Consider the following 23798-nt stretch of genomic DNA (forward strand, 5'->3'; position numbering starts at 1 on the left):
AACTTTCCTTCCAAGAAGTAAGCATCTTTTAATTTCATGGCTGCAATCACCATCTGCAGTGATTTTGGATCCCAGAAAAATAAAGTCAGCCACTGCTTCCACTGTTTCCCCATCTATTTGCCATGAAGTGATGGGACTGGATGCCATGATCTTAGTTTTCTGAATGTTGAGCTTTAAGCCAACTTTTTCACTCTCCTCTTTCACTTTCATCAAGAGGCTCTTCAGTTCTTCTTCACTTTCTGCAGTAAGGGTGGTGTCATCTGCATATCTGAGTTTATTGATATTTCTCCTGGCAATCTGGATTCCAGCTTGTGCTTCTTCCAGCCCAGTGTTTCTCATGATGTACTTTGCATATAAGTTAAACAAGCAGGATGACAATATACAGCCTTAACGTACTCCTTTTCCTATTTGGAACCAGTCTGTTGTTCCCTGTCCATTAGTGTGGTACATTTGGTACATCTTGATGAATACATTTATATCAACTAAAGTCTATAATTTACATTAGAGTTAGCATTTTTTGTTGTACATTTTATAGGTTCTGACACATGCATAATGACATTTATCCATCATCCTACTATCATACAAAATAATCTTCCCAAGCTAAAAATGTTCTGTGTCCTGACAATTCATCTCTCTATCCATTCCCTCGAGTCCCAGGGAAACTTCGATCTTTCTGTTTTCTCTGTAGTTTTGCATTTTTCAATATATCACAAAGTTGGAATCATATATGTAGCCTTTTTCAGACTTCAACTCAACAATATGGTGGAATAGATGGATAATCTTCTCAACAAAATGGTTGGATGACATCATCGACTCAATGGACATGTACGTTTGTGCAAACTTCAGGAGATAGTGAAGGACAGGGAAGCCTGATATACTGCAGTCCATGGGGTCACAAAAGGTCAGATGTGACTGAGTGACTGAACAACTCAGCAATAAGCATTATAAATTCCTCCATGTTTATTAGTGGTTTCATAGCTAATTTCCTTTTTATCACAGAATAATTTCATTAAATGAAGGAACTGCAATTTGTTTCTTCATCCACTTACTGAAGGATATTTTAATTGCTCTGATCTTTGGCAATTATCATTAAAGCTAATACAAGTATTCATTTAGAGAGATTTATGTGAAGATAAGTTTTTCACTCACTTGGAGTATGATTGCTGGATTCTATAGTAAGCCTGTGCTTCACATTGTAAGAAGGTAGCCAGCCATCTTCCATAGTGGCTGTACCATTTTACATCTGCCCTAGTAATCAGTGAGAGTTCCTGTTGCTCAATATCTTTGTCAACACTTGGTTTTGTTAGTATTTGGGATTTTGGTCATTCCAATATGTGAATAATGGTATCTCATTATTGTTGGAGTAGCATTTTCAACCACTGAAGTGGTTAAAACAAGAGCTTTAAAGGAGCCAGCCTGTGGATATTCTCACTGTCCTGATTTTTTAATAATTAGGGCAGGCTAAACATTTGCTACATGAAGACCATACACATGTCCATTGACCTAGCTCTCATCTAGATCTAGTTTTATAAATGCTGATGATAAACCAAGTCTGATTTATATGATGCATCTTGTGTGGAAAATATCTGTGACTCAAGTTATCTGATCAATCTTGAGAAATGACAGCTCAGCCAGTATAATAATTTTGAAAATAACTATTGCTAATTTGATGATTACCAGTTTTCATTAAATTGATTGCAAAGTTATCATTTTTTAGCTAGAGCAAAATGAAGCCAGAGGTCTTGATATTTCATTTTGTCTGTGATAATTCATAGATTTGTGATCTTAGGTGATTTCTTTAAGAACATTGTGACTCAGTTTCTTTTTTTCTGTAAAATAGGGTTAATAATAGTAATACTTGTAAGGGATCCTGCAAGAAGGAATAAACTGATATAGTTACAATGCTCAGAACAGCCTCTGATGTGTCATAAGTCTCCATGAACAGTAGAGTGTTATTAGCATGATGCAACTAATTTTTGGAATTTGAAAAAACATTTTGTATTTTGCCCAAGTTTACCAGTTTAGAAAGTACAGCAACTAAGGTTGAATTTCAGATTTATCTCTGGAGCTCTTTTTAATATTCCATGAAGTTCTTAAGTTGGTATATACATGGAAGGGCATTTCTTGCTCTTCTCACACTTCCCCTTCTGGCTACCCAGAAAACCCTGTTGCCCCTGCCCTTTCACATCCTGTTATAGAATGATTAAAACAAACAAACAAATAAACAAAAAAACCCAAAAAACGAAAGGTTCTATATACAAATGTCTTATTTTTGTTATGATTAATATTTTTATTTTATTTAAGGAAGTTCATAACATAAAATAATGTCACCCCTTTGCAAATATTTCAAGCCTGTTAATAATGGGGGTGGTTTCAGTAGATTTTAAAGAATATATTTTCATTGTATGAAGAAGACATACCTAAAAAGCTAGGTTAAAATCGTATTTATATTTTTATCCCACTGAACTGTCAAATTCCCCAGGATCCATGAGTCACTTGAAATGTGTATCTGAATAAATGAACAACACATACTTTGGACCCACCAATTCAGGAGGGATATGAAAAATCAATCACATACAAGGAAATGGGTGCCTTTATTCTTGAAAGAGAGCACAATAGAGAGGCTCACTGGATGGTTACAAACTGGCATGGTTACAAACTTCCTCGATTGAGGAAGATGACACAACTAATCACTACACTGTACACCTATAATGCACTTAAATAAATTAAAAAAAGATGACCCACCCAAACTGGCATGGGAATGGTTTCCTCTTCCAGCCGGACTGCCTAAGGAGCTGTCAAACTGTGTAGTTGTCAATGGAAAGTTCGTAAACTGCTCCTTCCACTGAATCATCAATCTTGGCATCTTTGTTATGTTCTTAATCTTCATTATTTTTAAGAGACATTAATACACTTGCTTGTTAATTGTTTTAATATACTCTTATTTTTGTAATTCATTTTACTGGCTCTTAAAATCTTGGTTTGAAATGAATTGCACATCATTTACATATCATGTTAGTGCTTTTACCAAAGACCTAGAGCTTGGCCCATCAAAAGCATACTTATTTTGTTGTTGTTGCTATTGCAGAAGGACAGGGAGGCCTGGCATGCTGTGGTTCATTGGGTTGCAAAGAGTTGGACTCAACTAAGTGACTGAACTGAACTCTTTTAGATGAAAATTTCAATTCTGTAACACAATTACTCGATTATTTAGCTGTAATACTCCAAACTTGGTTTCTATGTTTATCAGTGCCTTGGGGTCATCATTTTGGACTAGTCGTTTCAATGTGAGGTAAGACAATGTGTATATATTATTATGCTATGTGAAACAGCTTGTTTACAACTAAAAAAACACATTATTTTCTCTTTGTAGTATTTATATTTATGTGTGTATGTGTACAAAAGTGTGTGATTTCTTAATTTCACCTTCTTCATTCTTAACTGTGGCTTTTTATTGCTACTAGTGTCTTGTTTGTACCAACCCCCTTATCTTGGCTTTTAATTACTTTAAGATTTTAAGGTTTGAGAAGAAGTAAAATGTTTATAAATCTGATAGTAAATAAAGCACTCAACAATGTCCATGCTATCCTCTTCTGTTTTACATGACCACAGAATTAGTTTTCTCAGAAGCATACATCTGAGCATTATAATCTTGAGCATTATAAGAGATTAAATCCTTAGAAGATAACCTGAGTGCAGAGTGAAAGATAGGGCTTCTCAGGCAGTGTGGTGGTAAAGAACCTGTCTGCCAGTGCAGGAGGTATAGGAGATGCAGGTTTGATCCCTGAGTAGGGAAAATTTCCTGGAGGAGGAAATGGCAATCTACTGCAGTATTCTTGCTTGGGAAATCCCACAGACAGAGAAGCCTGGCAAGCTATAGTCCTTGGGATAGCAGAGTCAGACACGACTGAGCAGGCTTATATGCACAGAGTGAACATCCCTGATTTGAATCATAGACTCATCATTTGTGAGGTTTGATAGAGCTGCTGTAGAATTTGCTAAATGAGACGTTATTATTATTCCTATGACTGTATTTGCCTTAGACTCCTTTTGAGGAAAATGCGTGTATTGATAATTTAAAAGCTTTATATCACTATTGTGACTCTCAAGAAAGACAGTGTATGTGAGTTTTCCATAAGCTACATAAACTGCAAAAGTGTTAGGTTTGTCTCTTTTATCCTTTCAGATAGTTGGCCCTCTTCCAGAGCTTTGAGGTTGCCAGAAATTTGACATAAAATTAGATAGATTGTCATGTGTTAATTTTGTCAATTAAATACAAAATTATGTGTTTAATGTGTACACACATAATTTGACCTGTATCTGTGTTGTTTCCAAATATGTACTTTCTTTGGACTCTAAGAATCTAGAAAGAAAAAAAGAAAAAGATGACACCATCCCCCTTTCTTCTCATTTCCTCCCACTTGATTAGGGTTTAATGGTGTCATGGATATTGGATGATGGCCATGGTTTTGTGGCCTGCTAAGTGGCCCACTCTGTTGAATAAATCATGTTAAATTAGGAGGTGCAGTTGTTCAAGAAGGAACAGAGAAAACACATTTCTCCTTGAGTAACATCTTTTTCTAATTGACTCCAGGCCAGCATCGCAGTTTGTAATCTTGTGGCAGCTGCCATAGCCCACCAATGCTGGCCTCTCAGCTCTCTGGGCCTCTGGCTCCAGTTCTGCTCCTGCTGTGGGTTCCATTCATCTGTGGGTCCCAGCACAATAGAGACTTTCTGAGAGTTAGCTATGTTGCTGATCAGAGATCTATGAAACATTAAATCTGAACCTATTTCATATTTGCAGCTTTGATTTGTTCTAAATGCTGAGAGGATTATGGATCAAGTTGTCTCCACATATGCAATGGGATATTTGAAAGATGTAGACATTCATGGAGAAAAATGAAGTGCAAAATGATGCAATATAAATGAAAGACCAGTTTAATTTAGTTATTAAGGTCATAGTGAAAGAAAGCAACATTTGAGATGGAAATTTATTAATCTGAACACATATAAAGATAAAACAAGTTCTGAAACTTCCATGACGCTAAAGGTCTCTCTCTCCAAATTTAAGTCATTTTATTTTAAGAACACGTTGTTTCAGGACTTCCCTGGCTGTACAGTGGTTAAGACTCCACCTTCCAATGCAGAGGGCACAGGTTTGATCCCTGATTGGGCACCAAGATCCTGCATGCCTCCTGGCCAAAAAACCAAAACATAAAGCAGAAGAAACATTGTAACAAATTCAATAAAGACTTAAAATAATTATATGTATATATATTATAAAATAATTTTGTATATATGCATATATACATGTGCATATATGCATATATACAAAGAACACACTGTTTTCTGCCTGATACCTGCATATCTCTACTCCCTAATTCTCTTTAGAAATCTCTCCTACTCTTTCAAATTGTCATACATTGACATCTTCCTTCATGTACAAAAGTGACTCCACAGCTCAGTTATTTGATGAAATTCCAGCTAATTGGATAGGACATAAAGGTCAATGATTTATTTATGATTCTAGAACTATTAGAGAAGCCTTGACTGCAGAGGCACTTGGCTTTCAAGAGCATCTTAGCCTAATATTATCACTATGCTGAGAATCCCCTTAGTATGATTCACTTGAAAAAATGCATTCTTTGTCCTTGACAGTCCAAGTCTTCCTGAAAATAGTCTCATGAAATATTTCTTACTTTACTTGAAATCTCGTCCATTTGTTCTTTTCTAACAGCCTGAAGAATTTAAGACTTTTCCTTAATCACTTAACCTGGTATTGTGTTATAGTAATCAGTGATCTGGGTCCTAAATATTTTTTCACTACTCAAGTTCAATTACTCCAGATAATTCATCTCTGAGTGGGTGACATCCACTCTGTGCTTTCCTGCATGCTTAGTATTCTGTTCTATCATGGCTGCATTTCTGTATTTATAAATCCTTTTCCCATGCAAGCTGTGGTTCAACACATTACCTATCTGGGCTGCATGTGGGAAACTGACAAAATTTCACATAGGTTGTGTTGAGTATGGAGATAATTTAAGAATTTTAGAGGTAATAATATGAGTAGACATGAAAACAAAAGATGATCTTCAACATCATTGGATGTCAGAGGATACAGTCTACATGAGAAAAGGGACTCTGTTTCTTTTGTCTCTTGTCTTAGTCCCTATTACAGTGAAATTCTTCCCATTGCATGTAATTAATAATAATTGAATTAAAGGACAAATTAAGACAAAGCAGACCATTCAACTAGTTACCCAAATAAGCTCAGAATAGACGGGAATTCCAATTAACAGGTAGATGGATTTATTTATTATTTATTAGAAAAGGAAAATGAGAAGAAAGTAAGCAATGCTAAAGAAGAAATGCCTGGATAAATCCTTCAGAGCTCAGTTAAAGCTATTATTTTTAGGATTTCCATGAGGTCAAAGGTAGGGAAGGATTCATTAAACCTGCTGACCTATTGAAATCGCTATCTTGAAATACAAATTATACTTTTTTTTTACAAATTATATTTATTTTTAAAAATTCTGTCCAGATATAACTGGATTTTTCTAGTCTCTTTCCACAAAGATATCATCTCTTCTTTTACTTTTTCTATTCCCAAAGACTGACATACCTATCTTATCTTGCCTCTCAAAATATAAGATCTTTGAAGGCAAGCTTTGTGGCCAATTGACTTTTGCTTTTTCCTGTTTCTTTCCTCTGCAGTGAATGGTTAGATGCCTACCCAATAATGTGGGCATAATCAGCACTATTGAAAATGGTGGAGTTGAATGGCTACAGCCCTGAGGTGGAGAACCTGAAGACAATGCGAGAATAGGAATGCAATAGAACAAGGCAGCTTCCTAGGGAGATATGCAGTCTAGCTGCCAAGTGACCTTCAGTTACAATGATCTCCTTCTCCCCACACTTTGAACCTGAAAGGAAATATACTGCCTTTGATTAGTTTTTAAGGAGTAGTCTCATAAAAAAGCATGTTACTTGTGCCAAACCTTTTACATGAAATACAGTGTAACTGATGGCTTTTCATTAGCATTTTATTGATGCTCTTTAAAACTCTTACTGGACAAAACATTTCAGAGGTTCATTCTCTCTGGTGTATATCACTGTTGTGACATTCGGTGTTTCATATCTCTGTAAGAATTCCTTTATCTCTTTTTCTTAGCTGGATAGATTTGCCATGACAAGGTTTCAGTGTCACTTCCAAGACATGCAAACTCACATAGAGCTAAAAAAAAAAAAAAAAAGAAAGAAAAAAAAATATCTGTTCAGGCTATTATTTGTAAAACAAGCAGAAAATTAAAGATCTTGTTGCTGCTTTTGAAGAGATAACAAAATCCATTTACCCAGTAAATCTCAAAATAATTGAGCGTATTTTATAGCCATGTAGGCTTCCTGGGTGTCTCAGACAGTAAAGAAATCTGCCTGCAGTGTGACAGATCCAAGTTTGATCCCTGGGTTGGGAAGATCCCCTGGAGAAGGGAATGGCGACCCATTCCAGTATTCTTGCATGGAGAATTCCATGGATAGAGGAGCTGGTGGGGTCACAAAGAGTCAGACACGACTGAACAACTAACACTTTCGCTATACACTCATAGTGGAATGCTAAGACTGTGTCCTTTCTGAACTTCAGATCTCCTTCACCTTATTCTTCTAGATAGCTCAATAATACAATTGTACAAGTGAATGAGAATTTATTTACATAATTTTTATCTGCAGCAGATAATTTTTAAGGCTCTTTAGGAAAAGAAATGCAGTGCCAAGTGTCCAGGAAAATAACAGTGATGACTCTTGAGTTCCTTTAGATGTTTTGCCACAAGAGTACTGCCAAGCAAAATGTGCTTGGTTTAATTTATCTCAGTCACACATCTAAATGCAAAATCCTCAAGGGCATCTTGTGCATTTGCATATATCTTTTGAGAATTTAAGTGTAAATATTCAAGAGAGGATTGTTTTGCTGCTTTGATAAAAATGACTGTGGATTCCATGCAGATTGAAATAGAGAGCTGGGGTAATGAGGTCTCAAACATTAATCTAGGTTCCTTTAGCATTTGTTGAAGAGCTGGTTTGGTGGTGCTGAATTCTCTCAGCTTTTGCTTATCTGTAAAGCTTTTGAATTCTCCTTCATATCTGAATGAGATCCTTGCTGGATACAGTAATCTAGGTTGTAGGTTATTCTCTTTCATTACTTTCAGTACGTCCTGCCATTCCCTTCTGGCCTGGAGGGTTTCTATTGATAGATCAGCTGTTATCCTTATGGGAATCCCTTGGTGTGTTATTTGTTGTTTTTCCCTTGCTGCTTTTAATATTTGTTCTTTGTGTTTGATCTTTGTTAATTTGATTAATATGTGTCTTGGGGTGTTTCGCCTTGGGTTTATCCTGTTTGGGACTCTCTGGGTTTCTTGGATTTGGGTGGCTGTTTCCTTCCCCATTTTAGGGAAGTTTTCAGCTATTATCTCCTCGAGTATTTTCTCATGGCCTTTCTTTTTGTCTTCTTCTTCTGGGACTCCTATGATTCGAATGTTGGGGCGTTTCACATTGTCCCAGAGGTCCCTGAGGTTGTCCTCATTTCTTTTGATCCTTTTTTCTTTTTCCCTCTCTGCTTCATTTATTTCCACCATTTTATCTTCTATCTCACTTATCCTATCTTCTGCCTCCGTTATTCTACTCTTGGTTCCCTCCAAAGTGTTTTTGATCTCATTCATTGCATTATTCACTTTTAATTGACTCTTTTTTATTTCTTCTAGGTCTTTATTAAACAGTTCTTGAATCTTTTCAATCTTTGTTTCCAGGCTATTTATCTGTAACTCCATTTTGTTTTCAAGATTTTGGATCATTTTTATTATCATTATTCTAAATTCTTTTTCAGGTAGATTCCCTATCTCCTCCTCTTTTGTTTGACTTGGTGGGCATTTTTCATGTTCCTTTACCTGTTGGGTATTTCTTTGCCTTTTCATCTTGTTTAGATTGCTGTATCTGGAGTGGGCTTTCTGTATTCTGGAGGTCTGTGGTTCGTTTTTATTGTGGAGGATTAACCCAGTGGGTGGGGTTAGACGATTGGCTTGTCAAGATTTCCTGGTTAGGGGAGCTTGCGTCAGTGTTCTGGTGCATGGAACTTGATTTCTTCTCTTTGGAGAGCAATGGAGTGCCCAGTAATGAGTTTTGAGATGGGTCTATGTGTTAGGTGTGTCCTTTGGCAGCCTGTATGTTGATGTTCAGGGCTATGTTCCTGTGTTGCTGGAGAATTTGCGTAGTATGTCTTGCTCTAAAACTTATTGGCTCTTGGGTGGTGGTTGGTTTCAGTGTAGGTATGGAGGCTTTTGGACGGTCACTTATTACTTAAAGTTCCATGTAGTCAGGAGTTTTCTGGTGTTCTCAGGTTTTGGGCTTAAGTCTCCTGCCTCTGGATTTCAGTTTTATTCTTCCTGTAGTCTCAGGACTTCTCCAACTATACAGCCCTGATAAGAAAACTTCTAGGTTAATGGCTAAAAGATTCTCCCCCGTTAGGGACACCCAGAGAGGTTCACAGAGTTACATGAAGAAGAGGAGAGGGAGGAGGGAGATAGAGATGAACAGGAGGAGAAAAAGGGGGACTCAAGAGGAGAGAGACAGATCTACGCAGTTGTCTGTTCCCAGAGTGTTCTCCGTAGCCCAGTCACCTACAAAGATTCACAGAATTGGATTGGGAAGAGAAGGGGAAAGGAGGAAATAGAGGTGTTCTGAGGTAGAAAACAGAGAGTCAAGATTGGGAGAGAATAATCTTCGGTTTAAAAATAGGGCTTCTCTTCTTCTTTTTTTTTTGTAAGGTTATAGTGTATTGAAAATGAAAATTAAGGAGTAGTAGAGGAGTACTAGAGGACTTTAAAAGAAATAAGAGAAAAAGAAAAATAGAAAATAGAAGAGAAAAAGGAAAGAAAAAAGAAAAAAAAAAGAAAGAAAAAGAAAAAAAAAAATTTTTTCCCCCTAATTAAAAAATCATAAAAGTCTGTGGAAATGAGAGTTAAGGAGTAATGGGGGAGTAATAGGGGATTTTAAAGGAAAATAAAAGAGAAGAAAGAAAAAAGAAAAAAAAGAAAAAAAGAAAAAAAAGAAAAAAAAATTTAAAAAAAAAAAAAAGAGAAAAAAGTAAAATTATATCTGGGAGTTTCTCTGGAGCTGTTGCGGTCAGTGTGGGTTTGGCTCAGTTTCAGATAGCTCCTCGTTCCAGCTTACGCTTCTCGATATCTACAGGCCCCTCCAGTGTAGTCAGCGTTTCCTAGAGGGATTTTAATCTGTTGCACCAATCCCTTCTGAAGCGGTTCCCTTTGTTTATTTGGCTTCTGTTTGCCGGTCTCTTCAGAGCCTCATTTCCGCCCTGACACAGGCGGGCGGAGGTGGACTCTTATTCAGGTAGCTAGTTCCGTCGCTCTGCGGGGCAGGGAGGGGCTTGCGCTGCAGGGAGAGGCTGGCGCTGTGGGGACAGGCTTGTGGGGATGGGCTGGGGCTGCCGGGAGGGGCTGACGCTGCGGGGAGGGGCTGGCGCTGCGGGGCGGGGCTGACGCTGCGGGGAGGGGCTGGCCCTGCGGGGGCGGGCTGGTGCTGCCGGGAGGGGCTGACGCTGCTTTCTCTCCGTCTGCGCTGCTCAGGCTCCCGGCTGTTCTATATGGAGCGCGCCCCGCGCTGCGCGAGGTTCCAGCCCTCGGGTGTTCCACAAAAGCGCGGAAGGAAAAGCTGCGCCTGCTCTCTGTGCCTTCCCCGTCAGAGCGGTCCAGGCAGCCAGGGGCTTGGTGGGCGCACTCTACCCAGGTGTGGCGCGCCCCCTCCCTTCCGCAGACCCAGTCTCAGTTTCCGCTGGCGCCAGTCGGGCGCGCGCGCCTTCTGCCCTCCGCGTCCCCAGCCCCAGTCCCCGCCCGCGCCGGTCGGGTGCCTGCGCCCTGTGTCTCGCCGCCACCTTCCCCTCCCCCCTGCCTCCTGCCTCCGGAGGGGCTGGGCCGGTCCGCAGCCTGCGAGCTCCTCTCTGGACCCTCTCGGTCTCTTTGTTCTGCGAACGGCCGGCAGTGTGTTCGGGCCGGTTAATTTACTCTCTCTCTTTTGGTCTCCCACAGTTCAAGTTGGCAACTCACAGAAGTTCCCTCCGATTGTCCTCAGGGCACTCGGCCCGGACCCTACCCCAAGCAATGCCGCCTAAGAGCTCCCGGGACGGATCTCCGTCCTTAGCTCTTTTGTCTCACTTTTTATCTTTTATATTTTGTCCTACCTCCTTTCGAAGACAATGGGCTGCTTTTCTGGGCGCCTGATGACCTCAGCTAGCGATCCGAAGTTGTTTTGCGAAGTTTGCTCTGCGTTCAGTTATTCTTTTGATGAATTTGTAGGAGAGAAAGTGGTCTCCCCGTCCTACTCCTCCGCCATCTTGGCTCCTCTCTAATCTAGGTTCATGCACACAAAGGGAAGAAAACTTCCAGAATCTAGGTTTCAGAGTACATATCGAATACTTATTTGGAATGCATAGGCTTTAGAAGTACACACTGAATACTTATTCTGTTCCCGGATCTCTGCTAGAAACTTCCAGAGGTTATCTTGTGCCACTTCGATATAACCTTGTAAATCCTTTAGCTTGTCTAAAGGGCACACAATTCTTAAGCAACTGAAGCAGATTCTGGATGTAGGAACTCAATTTCAAATCCCCCACCACTGTCTTTTAAATGCATGTCATGTCTGATTTTATTTTGTTTTTGAAGCTTATGTTAGGTAGATTCCCAACACTTAGAAAAAGAGATCCAACTTTTATTGGATTTTTTTTTTTCATAGTATCCAGTGTCATCCCGGCTAAAAAATGAAGTCCAGTATGAACTTATTACAGCTTTTCACTGTTTGGCAATTACTTGAATTTACTCGAATACTGGACTTTCTCATTGCTGCAGATCTAAGTTTTTATATTTACTAATATTTGGAAATCGCCAATTGATAACATATGTACAATATTACTATATCATCTAGTGTTTATGCATTGCTAGTGGGTTGTCCAACTTCATGTAATAATATTAGAGCAGTGATTCTCAAACTCTTTCATGGATTATAATCATTTGAACCTCTTGTTTAAACACAGATAGCTGGAACATATCTGCTGGATCCTAACTTTTTCTAATCAGCAGATCTGAAATGGGTCCTGAGAATTTGCCTTGTAATAAATCAAGAGGTAATACTGATGTTGCTGATCCAAGGACAAGGTGTTAATACCAACTGGTATAGGACATTAAATAAATGGTTTCAAACAAACTTTTTTTTTTTTTTAATATGGTGAGAGGTCAGGTGGATTCAAGAATGAATTGCACAAAATAATCAAAAGGTCAAATCTCTTGTGGACATACAGAAATTATACCATGTGTTGTGACTTTGTTTAGGTCAATGGCAAGAAGTGAGAACATTACCAGCTACAATAATGTATGTTTACCATCAATGGCATACCTCTGAATGAGTGCCAGTTATGACAATATGTGATTTGTGGTGTGAACACAAGTTTATAGACTGTAGCCTGGCTGGCTCCTCTGTCCATGGGATTTCCCAGGCAAGGCTAACAGGTTGCCATTTCCTTCTCCAAGGGATCTTCCTGACCCAGGGATCAAATCCCAGTCTCCTGCATTGCAGGTGGTCTCATTTATCTCAAGTGGATTATTTACTTACTAAGCCACCAGGGAAATCCAATGATATCTCAGAGATGCTTAAATTTAGAAACTGCTACTAAATAGTTCCTGGACCAAAGAGATGCTCGAAATAAGACGTTCAGTTATGTGAATGCCTGAATGACCTATGATGCTGAAATAAGACCTAAGTAAACTGTTCTCACAGGCAACACTATAAGACAATCTTGGCAGTGTTTCTGAGTTCCGCTGTGATTTGTTCACTCTCTGAAATCCTATCAACACTTATGGGCTCAGGAAAGAACAATATAAAATCAAGTCTCCTACTCCATATTTTCATTATTGTTCCCCCTTAAATGAAGCTTAAGAATACAATACAGAGCGACTTCCCTGGTGGTTCAGTGACTAAGGGTCCATGTTCCTAATGTAGAAGCCTGGGTCTGATCCACGGTCAGGAAACTGGATCCCACATGCCACGAATAAGAATTTGCTTGCTGCAACTAAGAGTACAAATGACACAATTAAAGATCACGTATGCCACAACTATGACCCAGAACAGCCAAATACTTAAAAAAAAAAAATGCAATACACAAAGTAGACAAAATTATAAGACTTTCCCCCTGCTGAAGTAAGTTCTATTTATTGAAATTCCAGATTGAAAATAAAATATTTAGAATATTTCTCCCACTCCCCCTCGCCCTACCCCTACAAAAATTTCTTTTCAAATAAATTCATCTCTAGGTTATAGGTCTTCTGTTTCACTTCTTATGTGAGCATAAAAAATCATAACAGGACTTCAAGCCTGGTGGTCCAGTGGTTAAGAATCCATGCAGGGGACATGGGTTTGATCCTTGGTCCAGGAGGTTTCCACATGCCATGGGGCAACGGTCTACGAGCTGCAACTTCTGAAGCCTGAGCACCCTAAAGCCCATGCTCCACAACAAGAGAAGCTGCTGCAATGAGAAGCCCATGCACCGAGACTAGAGAAAGCCTGTGAGCAGCAATGAAGGCCCAGAACAACCAAACATAAATAAAAATCATAAGAAAACAATTCCCAATTTTCAAATACATAATGTTAACATGTTTATCTCTATATAAGAGGAAGAAGTGGAACTATAATATAGGTCTTTAGAAAATTTTCTAGTAATTTTCCATAATTGCAATTCCCCAGGGTTTCATGTTTAACAGAAAAAGAAGCAATTCATTCAAGTCTTTATTTTCTTTATTATTTTTTCCAATCATAATTTCTGATTTGCCACTGTCTCTTCTGGGATATTATACCAAATGATCAAGAACACCTAGCATATAAGACAAAATCCATTTCCTCTCTTCCTGCAACCTCTTTTGGCTGCATTTCAAAATAAGACAATAATATGTTCCTCCAAATTTTAACCTATAAAATGGCTGTTAGAAAGAGCACACCATCCATATTCAAAACTCTTTTAAAGGCAAGATACATCCCAGGATAATATTTGACATTCATCTTATTTAAGGCATCAGTAAAAAATAGCATACAGAAAAAAAAAATATGCTATTCAGGTAGGAAAATATAAACAAGTAAATCAAAGACCTGGATATTGGAGGAGATCTTAATGTTCAGAGGCATTCAAATGTATTTTAATGTAGAAATTATATATTAACTAATTAGAATTTTGATTAGAATTTGACCTCCCAACTGTATCATTCTGTAACAAAAAAAGAAGGCCTGATTAGTTAATGAAGAAAAAATTTTCATTTCTTGAAGTTGTATTTAGCTATTGCAATGAAATTAAATTTTGAGGTCTTTGCATTTCTGTTTTTTATCTATTTTGTAAACTTGAATCACAATATTGGGGAAACTTACTCACATTGTACCAAAATTAGATTATCTAAACATATACTCTTTCTGAACTTGGAATATGATGAGCACCTAAAGGTGAGTTTTCCCCTTTATGTACGCATGTGAGTGGTCAGTTAGCAGATCTGAGATGACAAACCACTCCCCATTTATGCACCTTCTTCATATTCAAGGACTTGCAATAAATGCTTGTAATATATTGTGACTATGCTATAAAATGCTTCTTAAAATAATTCTTTTGCATCAGGAGGAGTCAGGAAAGCTCTTTTAGAAAGAAATATTTTGACTAGCAATAAACCCTAAGGAAGTAATGAAATCAAAGAAAAATGCAAATAAGTTGAGTTATTTAAGAAGTTTCAGGATCCAAACACACCGAGAATTTGAGATTATTGAGAGAAGATAATGACTATGAAATAAGGCAGTAGAGAATTAAGGACTAAACTTTTGAATATTTTCATATCTAAGAAGTGAGACACAGAATAGGAGTTAGTAAAAGACATAGAGATGTGGTCAGAAAGGTAAATGTGAAGGTGCATACTGCAGTAATAAGGAAGAGAGAAGGAGAGAAAAGTGGGAAAAAAAAAAAAAAAAGAAGTACCTTATATTACACATATAGAAAGTTCTAAACTAAGTAGATCAAAAATGAAAAAAAAATATTAAAATCTGAAAACCAGCTAAAGGAGAATATATGAGAAATCTGTATACCTTTCCCTCAGTTTTTCTGAGAATCTAATACTACTCTGAAAAATATTCAGTGTAAAATACACACACACACACAGCAAAACCCAAGAAAACCAGAGCCAATAGCATCCATGCTTCAGTCTTCAAAAGCAAATCACTCTCATAATATGTATTAGACCTAGGCATTCAGAGAAAAGACATTCAGACTTGGGCATACTTTTGAAAAAAGGGATGTGGGCAGCCATGTGAAGGATAGCCTACTTTATCTTTGTCCATTGCACATGCATTAAATAAATTTCTATTTTAAGATTTTGAAAGGCAACTACATGTGGGAGCTGTAGATAATTACTGGCATTTGAAAGAAAAAAAAAGTCTCAGTATTTGCTTCTCAAAATATAATACAGAGCTGGCAAGAGTCCTCGTATTCTGTGTACTCTTATTGCTTTTCCAATCTTAATTGGGAATGGTTGCCCTCACCTTTATTCATTTTATGACATTGAAATCAGCACCACTTTGAAAGTGTTCCAAAAATAATTACATAATGTAGTATCAAGTGGGAAAAAAGATCTATAGGGAACATTTCACAACTTCTCTTGGCAACTGTAGACTCATTATCTTGAGACAGAATTTCATTTACTTTCATAAAGTACATCTCACCCAGCAACCGCATGAAAAAAAAATCAATTTCTCATGTATGGTTGATTCCCATTTATAAAACTTTTGAGTCCAATGTGGAATATTCTTTGCCAGAGACTAGTATTTTACTTTCCAAGTAAACAGAGAATCAAATTCAGAAAATATTTCCTATTCATAGTTGTTTCTCATATGAGTGCAGAAAAATAGTCCTCACCATAGCTTTGATTTGCATCCTTGTTTTCTGTCAGTAATGTAACTGGATTTGGTATTTCCAAGTTGTTAAAATGTTTATTTCTAAAAGCTGCAGAATATACTACAACTGTTTCCTGCTGAGGCCCAGAGAGCATTCCATGGGCCTGGAACACATTCTCAAGCTGTTTTTGTTCTAAGTCCAGCCTCTAAGCTCTTGAAAAATCCCCTTGAAAATTCCAATTCCAAATTCAGTGGTCTTATTTCTCTTTAAGATTTTTCTCCTGTTTTCTGAGCAGTTTTCCCTGTGATCTTATGCCCCAGTATGAGAATGTTATAACTCTCAATACTTGCAGATAGGTGGAAAAGAAAGCTGGGCTTCCCTGGTGGCTCAGTGGTAAAGAACCTGCTTTTTGGTGCAAGTGTTGCGGTTTCAATCTCTGGGTCAGGAAGATTCCCTGGAAAAGGAAATGGCAACTCACTCCAGTATTCTTGCCTGGGAAATCCATGGACAGAGGGGTTTGGTGGGCTCAAGTCCATAGCATCACAAACAGTTCAGTTCAGTCACTCAGTCGTGTCTGACTCTTTGCTACCCCATGAACCGTAGCATACCAGGCCTTGCTGTCCATCACCAACTCCTGGAGTCCACCCAAACCCATGTCCATTGTGTCGGTGATGCCAACCAACCATCTCATCTTCTATCATCCCCATCTCCTGCCCTCAATCTTTCCCAGCATCAGGATCTCTTCCAATGAGTCAGCTCTTCACATTAGGTGGCCAAAGTATTGGAGTTTCAGCTTCAGTCCCTCCAAAGAACACCCAGGACAGATCTCCTTTAGGATGGACTGGTTGGATTTCCTTGCAGTCCGAGGGACTCTCAAGTGTCTTCTCTAACACCACAGTTCAAAAGCATCAATTCTTCAGTGCTCAACTTTCTTTATAGTCCAACTCTCACATCCATACATGACTACTGGAAAAACCATAGCCTTGCCTAGACGGACCTTTGTTGGCAAAGTAATGTCTCTGCTTTTTAATATGCTGTCTAGGTTGGTCATAACTTTCCTTCCAAGGAACAAGTGTCTTTTAATTTCATGGCTGCAATCACCATCTGCAGTGATTTTGGATCCCAGAAAAATAAAGTCAGCCACTGCTTCCACTGTTTCCCCATCTATTTGCCATGAAGTGATGGGACTGGATGCCATGATCTTAGTTTTCTGAATGTTGAGCTTTAAGCCAACTTTTTCACTCTCCTCGTTCACTTCCATCAAGAGGCTCTTTAGTTCTTCTTAACTCTCTGCCATAAGGGTTGTGTCATCTGCATATCTGAGTTTATTGATATTTCTCCTGGCAATCTGGATTCCAGCTTGTGCTTCTTCCAGCCCAGCATGTCTCATGATGTACTCCGCATATAAGTTAAGTAAGCAGGGTGACAATATACAGCCTGGACGTACTCCTTTTCCTATTTGGGACCAGTCTGAAAAGAGTTGGACAAGACTTATCAACTAAACAGCAACAATATCAACAACAGAAAAGAAAGTCCTCGAAACTGTTTCTGAAGTGCAATAGGCTTGGTGTCAATTAAGGGTTAGTGGGGTAGGTGGGTGGGTGGGAAGTGAAGTTATAGGTTTGGGCATGAAGATATGGCCTACTAGTGAAGCCCAGGACAAACTGATGGTTAAAAGAACAGTGATACTCCCTCCACAAGAGAATCTGATAACAAGAGAGGTGGTAAGTCTGATGCAAATCCAGAGTAGAAAAGGAAAAGATTACAACAGAATCGTGAATAGTAACTTAGTCATTAATTATGACCTGCTAAAATGCCAAATAGATGCCAAATAGTGGTCTAAATTAAGACTATAGTTAGTACAAGTCTGACTAGGATATTTAGTGAGGGGCCACGCAGGCAACATCAGGCATTCACATCCTGTAGGCTTGTTTGCATGAATAGATGATTTGAGATTATTGAAGACAGAGAGGAATATGCAGGGATGGGAAAGAGGGTGGGCAGAGTAATACATGTCTAACCTGTTTTTATGGGTGGTATTTGAATTTCACAGTAAGAGGAACTTCAGCTAGAAGGGAAAGGGTCTCTGTTTGTGAATGACCCTGAGAGCCAAGCACACAAGTAGCAATGCTTACCTTCCCAAGTAACAAAGTATGATGCAGTGAGATACAGACACCTACCTGTACGTGTTTTCAAGGATGTCTTTAAACAATCCTGTTCAAACAGCAGCCCTGCCATTTTACCTGGGTCACCACAACAGTCATGGTGAAGTACAGCCAAGAAATTCCAAAGACCAAGAACAAGGAAGCCAGAAAAGTAAGGGTGGACACACTGTTTACTCATGATGGCTATTCCTGGTGGAAGGTGATATCTGCTAATGAGTATATTTTTCAAGGTTGACAATGCCTAGAGGTGTAAGAAGTCATTGCTCAGAAGAAACTCCTTTCTATAATATTTTCCCATTGACTAGAGAGAACAGCTCACTTTTAGCTGTATGGCATTTTCTTCAGGAGAGAGATTGGGTGTTTGGGAGGGGATAGGACAGGGCATAAACTGTGATCATAAAGTAAATTTGGTTTGATGATGCTCTGACCTGTTGTTTGTGCAGGATTAGCGTGATACATTAATATTTTCCCTGCAAACACTTACCAATGCTACTTGCAAGTTTAAGTTTGTCAGCTAAAATTCCAGAATGGAGTAACATGAGAAACTCTTCTCATAAGCCACCCAATATACTTTGTGAGTTTAGTAGGGTATAAATCAATCAGTCAGTTAATCCTAAATTTTGTTTCTTTTGCCACAAATATTGAATACATTATTAAATCAATATGGGATTTAATTTAACTTGAAAGTCATTCAGAGAAAATATGTATTGATTAGAACAAAACAAGTAGCTCTTTTTGGTGAATAAAACAATTTATAAAGAACTGATCACAAAAGAAGAGCAAATGGCTTTAGACAGCTCAATGCACAAAACTTATAAGTTTACACTTCATGAATACTAGAACCAGTAGATTTATTTTAAAATGTCAGGGAGGAATTAGAACTGAAAAATAGGGAAACAGAGAGAAACAATGCTAGAGAATTTTGCTGCAATTAATGAAGATAAATTAAAACATGAAAGAATGGTCTAGATAAGGCAGAAGAATGCATAACATATGCACTAGTGTTACTATTATTATTATTATTGATGCTTCCCTGATGGCTCAGCAGTAAAGAATCTGCCTGCAATGTAGGAGACATGGGAGATGTGCATTTGACCCCTGGGTGGGGAAGATACCCTGCAGAAGGAAATGGCAACCCACTCCAGTATTCTTGCCTGAAAAATCACATGGACAGAGTAGCCTGGGGGGTTACAGTCCATGAGATCCCAAAAAGATTTGGGCATGGCCTCTAAAGCATACACATACACATACACACACTTATATGTCTTTAAATAAATCAGGCATCCCAAGATTTAAGGTAAATTCCTCCCCACAACCAACATATGTATTTCCTCTAATACATTAAAGGTCTTTTTCTTTTCTTTTTTTTCAAGTGTAAGCTAGAGATGAAGAACTCATTGAAATTCACAGCTTACTTGATTTTCTAAATTTGTGAAATTGTTTTCTTTTTTTCCAGACAGTATAGGGATCAAAGTCATCACAATATTATAAAGCAATTATCTTCCAATTAAAATCAATAAATAAAACTTTTGAAAAATTGTTTAAGTAAGTGGGTGACATTCTTCTTCCAAGCTATGAAATTGCTATCATTTGTGTGAGGGAAGAATCTTGTGTTGTGCAATCCTAAAATAGTCAATTGCAGTGGGTGGGACCTATGAGGAAAATTTTTTCACAGATTTTAGAAATGTATTTTTTATTTGTTCTTTTAAAAATACCTTTCCTGCTTGATCATCATGATATATGTTTGTTGACTAAACAGGCAGTCAGAAGAAACATGTTCAAAGAAGTATCATCCTGTTTAATGGTGTCTCAGCAAATTGGTTGTATGGAAGGAAAAAATAAAAAATGCTTTATTTTGTAGTGTTTTTCCATTTTTGTGATGGCAGTACTCCCAGCAAAACTCAATAGTTTAACAACCAGCTTACAAAATTTCTCAAAATTTAGCAATAAGTTTATTTTGGTTTGTATAATCCAGCTCCAGTACACCACTGTATATGCAAGCATATTGTTGAACACCCTTTCAGAAATCACACAATGCCTCGTGCTATGTTAATAAATAAATAAAATTTAAAAATAATTTTGTAAGAAAGGGCACTGTGTTTTTAAAAAGACAGACATGGAAGAATTAGTAAAACTCAGATTGCTATTTATTTACCATGAGAGCAATGCTGCCTAAAATTACCAAGTAAAATTAAGAAAAAACATTATGAAAATGATTAAGTTTTTGGTGTCATCATTTAAAAAATGTCCAAATTATTAAGCAAAAGGGACTGCTTTTCTCAAATGAACAAAGTTTTTAGAATTTTTACAGTTCTTTCCAAATTTTTATATTTTTTCCAACCATAATTCTTTAAATTATTAAATCATTTTGCTATAGTCATGTGACGTCTTTGCTCATTAACTTTGATTTCATGATAATTTTATGGTAATTTCTCCATTCCTGGATTTAAAAAAGTAATAATAATTTAATTAATCTATTGGTTTCCTGGATTTTATCACTGATGAGTTTTATTTTATTTTTTTTAAGAAAGGATGATGTATAATTGTTGCACTTAGATGATATTTAAGAATTAGCGTTTTCTTCATATTTTGATTTCCCCGGAATTTTGTAGACAATGCATATGTGATTTTCTCATACTAAAAATCCCTATATTATATGAAATACTTAAAATGAAGAAAAAATTCAGTTCTTTTTTTCCCTGAAAATTCAGTTAAGTTCCTGACACTAAAAGCATTCCACAAAAACAGTATATCTCCATTGTATGAAGTCTGGCTTATATACACTTGAACAGAAAACAAGTCCAAAGAGTCTTAATAATTTTATAACATGAAAAGGCTTCATTTCATAAGGTATCCCTTGGTATTAGTAAGTTCTACTTCAATATGTAAACATTTTTTAGAAATGAGGATTTTCAACACGTTTGTCATTCAGCATCTTTCCTTAGTGAAGCTGGTGGCACTAGTGTGAGAGTACCACATGGCTGCAGACAATCAGTTTCCACATCAAAATCTTTTTTGTTCTTTGGCTGTCCCTTTTCAAAGTGCATAAGACCTCTCCCATTTCGAAGGTCTCTGTTGCCAGTTAGTGTTTGAATTCATTTAATTACTATTCTGCATACTAATGAATTTAATTACTATCATTTTAAAACTACTTCCTTTAGCCACCTTTAAGCTGTATTTTAAACAAGTAAAGCTGTCCCTCAATGGGATTGGATGACAAAGACTAATAGGCATGTATATTGGACATGCTAAGTTGTTTCAGTCGGGTCTGACTCTTTGAAACCCTGTGGAGTTGGGTATCAAAGTTGGCCAAGCCCCTCTGCCCATGGTATTCTCTAGGCAAGAATACTAGAATGGCAGCCATTTCTTTCTCAGGGAATCTTCCCCACCCAGGTATCAAACCCATGTCTTATGTCTCCTGCATTGTCAGGCAGGTTCTTTACAACTGGTTTAGTCGCTAAGTCATGTCTGATTCTTGACTGTAACCATGAGGTGTCACAAGAGTCAGTTACGACTTAGCGACTAAACCACCACTTCTGATAAGTTAAAGTAGATTGCACATCTCTGATCTATGCACATGCTCCATTGTGCCGTTGGACTTCACTCAAAAAACACAAGTTCTAGAATAAAGTTACTAACAATTTCAAGATCCTCAGTTCAGTTCAGTTGCTCAGTCGTGTCTGAATCTGTGCGACCCCATGGACTGCAGCACTCCAGGCTTCCCTGTCCATCACCAACTTCTGTAGCTTGTGTCAAACTCATGTCCTTTGAGTCGGTGATGCCATCCAACCATCTCATCCTCTATCAGCCCCTTGTCCTCCTGCCTTCAATCTTTCCCAGCATCAGGGTCTTTTCCAATGAGTCAGTTCTTCCCATCAGGTTGCCAAAGTATTGCAGTTTCAGCTTCAGCATTAGTCCATGGACTGATTTCCTTTAGGACTGACTGGTCAGATATTGCAGTCCAAGGGACGCTCAAGAGTCTTCTCTAACACCACAGTTCAAAACCGTCAGTTCTTCAGTTCTCAGCTTTCTTTCTAGTTCAACTCTCACATCCATACATGACTACTGGAAAAACCATAGCTTTGACTAGATAGACCTTTGTCAGAAAAGTAATGTCTCTGCTTTTTAATATGCTGTATATGTTGGTCATAGCTTTTCTGCCAAAGAGCAACTGTTGTTTAATTTCATGGCTGCAGTCACCATCTTCAGTGATTTTTAGAGCCCAAGAAAATAGTCTGTCACTGTTTCCATTGTTTCCCCATCTATTTGCTGTGAAGTGATGGGACCAGATGCCATGATCTTAGTTTTTTGAATGTTGAGTTTTAAGTCAGTTTTTTAACTTTCCTCTTTTACCTTCATCAACAGGCTCTTTTATTCCTCTTCTCTTTCTACCATAAGGGTGGTGTCATATATGAGGCTATTGCTATTTCTCCCTGCAATCTTGACTCCAGCTTGTGCTTCATCCAGCCTAGTATTTTGCAAGATATGCTCTATATGTAAGTTAAATAAGCAAGGTGACCATACACAGTCTTGACATACTCCTTTCCCAATATGGAACCAGTCCCTTGTTCCATGTCTGATTCTAACTGTTGCTTCTATGAAATATAAATTGTATAATTTTGATGAATCCTCATGTGAGTTAAATGCCCTTATATTTGGTTTCCTGGTGGCAAAGATAGTAAAGAATCTGCCTGCAACGTGGGAGACTCGGGTTTGATCCCTGGGTCAGGAAGATGACATGGAGGAGGGCATAGCAACCTACTCTGGTATCCTGGCATGGAGAATTCCATGGACAGAGGAGCCTGACAGGCTATAGTCTATGGGGTCACAAAGAGTTGGACACACCTGAGTGACTAATATTTCATTTCATTTTCATATTTGGTTTAAATCTGACATTGTGCAATATAATGGTGAACAGAAAATTCACTAAAAATTAAAATGTTTTATTTTGACTTTTCTTGAAATGACATTGAATAAATGCCATTAAAATGTATTTGTAGCCTAAATAAACAATTATGTCATGCTTTAAAGCAATGAATGTATTTTATATCTTCAATATTTTTTATTTGCTTGTTTTTTAATTAATTTATTTTTATTGAAGGATAATTTCTTTGCAGAATTTTGCTGTTTTCTGTCAAACCCCAACATGAATTAGCTATAGGTGTACATATATCCTCTCCCTTTTGAAACTCCCTCCCTACTCTCTCTCCATTCCACCCCTAGTATCTCTTCAATATGTTTATTCCCTCAAAGTTTGAAATAGTTGTATAGAAACCCAAGAGAGGAACTTACATAGAAAATACTAGGTCATGAGTTTTAACATGAGGGTAAAGTTTGGACTATAATTAAATATCATATGCTCTTCATATTGTTATTTAAAATGTTTATAAAGTTATAGAGTTTGTTAGTGATTGAGTTCATTTAAAAGATTAACCTTAATATTTGAATTGCTGCATGTATCTATCCTCATAGATTAAAATAATTTAAATATTCTAAGACCTATTTAATAATTTAAAATAACTCTTGAAACTCAGTCTGATATAAATAAGAAACTATCTGATTTTTCCAGTTCCTTTACACTATTTAGTAGGTAAGAGAACTAGTGCTCATTAAATATACTTCTACTAAGCAGATTCTATGAATCTAGCAAGTTGCAAGTGGTC

General features: G+C 37.6%; 1 non-coding gene across 1 annotated transcript; it reads left to right on the top strand.

Moving 5' to 3' along the window:
- Positions 1-1416: 1416 nt before the first annotated feature.
- LOC122442768 lies at positions 1417-1547 on the top strand. The gene has a single exon (XR_006269758.1). It is a non-coding gene; the product is annotated as a small nucleolar RNA SNORA72 (small nucleolar RNA).
- Positions 1548-23798: the final 22251 nt, after the last annotated feature.

This window comes from Cervus canadensis, chromosome 5 (assembly GCF_019320065.1).
Source record: "Cervus canadensis isolate Bull #8, Minnesota chromosome 5, ASM1932006v1, whole genome shotgun sequence".
Lineage (NCBI taxonomy): Eukaryota > Metazoa > Chordata > Mammalia > Artiodactyla > Cervidae > Cervus > Cervus canadensis.